General features: G+C 32.3%; 1 long non-coding RNA gene across 1 annotated transcript; it reads right to left on the reverse strand.

Annotated features, from left to right (window-relative positions):
* Positions 1 to 285: 285 nt before the first annotated feature.
* Positions 286 to 1636, reverse strand: LOC108275876 (uncharacterized). The gene is made up of 2 exons (XR_001814774.3): positions 1403 to 1636; positions 286 to 637 (listed from the first exon to the last, which is right to left on the reverse strand). It is a non-coding gene; the product is annotated as an uncharacterized LOC108275876 (long non-coding RNA).
* Positions 1637 to 1895: the final 259 nt, after the last annotated feature.

Consider the following 1895-nt stretch of genomic DNA (forward strand, 5'->3'; position numbering starts at 1 on the left):
TACTTTGAGGGGACAGCAAATTTACCTGTTACACAAGCTGTACACTCACTACTTTACATTGTAGCAAAGTGTCATTTCTTCAGTGTTGTCACATGAAAAGATATAATCAAATATTTACAATAAAGTGAGGGGTGTACTGACTTCTTTGAGATACTGTGTTATATATATATATATATATATATATATATATATATATATATATATATATTATAGGACCAGTACTAGATTGGGAGGGAGGTGTATTGATAAATAACCAAATGGATTGAGACCAGTGGACAAGGTAAGTACATAAGTACACTTAAGTAGCCGGCTTTACTTATGAACTATTGATTAAAGTAAAATACAGAGTAGCAATAAAATGTAAATGAATTAATGACATAAATGGAATAAATTGATTTACAGTTTTCTGTGTTTCTTACAAAAGGGTTCTTTCTGTTTCAAATCCTACCCACAAGTTATATCAGTCCTGCCGCATAGGTGGGTATCCTGAGGGAGATGTTCAATTATTCTGCATGCAATTGTTTAGGTGGCTCGCCATTCCCTGATTAGGGAAATCTTGATCAAGTGAGTCAAGGAAGAGGGGTTCCAGGAGCACTGCTGGTGTCTCTTCTGTTTGGTGTCAATCCTCTGCAGTAGACTGTTCATCCACACAAAAAAACTATTCACTTATTAAAAGAAACAGGACATTGCTTACATTCTATTAATCTCAACACTATAACGGTCATTACACTGTTCTTCTTAAAGAACTAAAACATCAGCATAGGATTATTCACAAAAAAATAGATTATTAATCATTAAGCCTAATCATGTTGTAAAGTCTATATTTCTAAATGTTGTACAACTGTTTATTACCCATTTCAGTTTCACAAATACATTTACTCCTAATCTGAGTAATAACCACAAAGTATAAAAAACTGCAATGAGTATTAATTGCATTACCCTGAACAAATATAAAATACCATACAATTCTTAGTATAACGTGTTGCAAACATCCTTCACAATAAAGTAGAAAAATAAAATGGCACATATCTCTTTGTGTTCTTTCTTAGCACGAGTGCCGCCATTCCAACATTCAATTAACTAAAATGTTATGAGGTAGCTAGCTATTTTGACTGAATCGTGACTACAAAACATGTCTCTCTTGAAATATGAATTAAACTGCATACAATACATTTACATTTATTCACTTAGCAGACACTTTTATCCAAAGCGACTTACAAATGAGAAAGATACAAGCAGAAAGTACAATACAAAAGTAATTTCTGTGCTATCAATATTTCTAGGACAGGTAAACATATCAATTATCTGCAACAGCAAAGCTATGCAGAAACTACGCTAGCTAGCTAGCTGAACTTACTACATTACAAGTTCTAAAAAAAAAACAACAAAATATATAACTCACCAAAATCCGTTCTTGCTACACAAAATAAAAATATTATGCAGCAGTATATACTGGGAAGCGTCAATGCAAAATTTCAGTTTGATATATAAGAAATATATAGTTCTCCAACATTGCAACAGCTATGTAGCTCAGTTGAAAAAGAAAAAAAAAAAAAAGCAGGCATCTGCCGAATGAAATATTACATGGAGGCGGGATTTCCACTCCCCCATGCCTTCCTATTGGCTCAAATCTCAATCAACAGCATCAAGACCATAATAACGAAAATTACAAATAAACCAAAATGCAATAAGAAAGAATAATAATAAAATAATCATAATAATTGCCCTACATGTCAAACTGAATAATTTCCAGAATAATTCTATAATTGTATAACCTTGGTTGGGTTACAAACAGAATTTGACCTAAAGTATAATTTCACCTAAATGTCTAATTAAACCTGACTAACCTTAAACTTGAGCTGGGATTAATCCCTAATGGATTCAGCAAAAAGAGT

The sequence above is a fragment of the Ictalurus punctatus genome, chromosome 2, assembly GCF_001660625.3.
Source record: "Ictalurus punctatus breed USDA103 chromosome 2, Coco_2.0, whole genome shotgun sequence".
Lineage (NCBI taxonomy): Eukaryota > Metazoa > Chordata > Actinopteri > Siluriformes > Ictaluridae > Ictalurus > Ictalurus punctatus.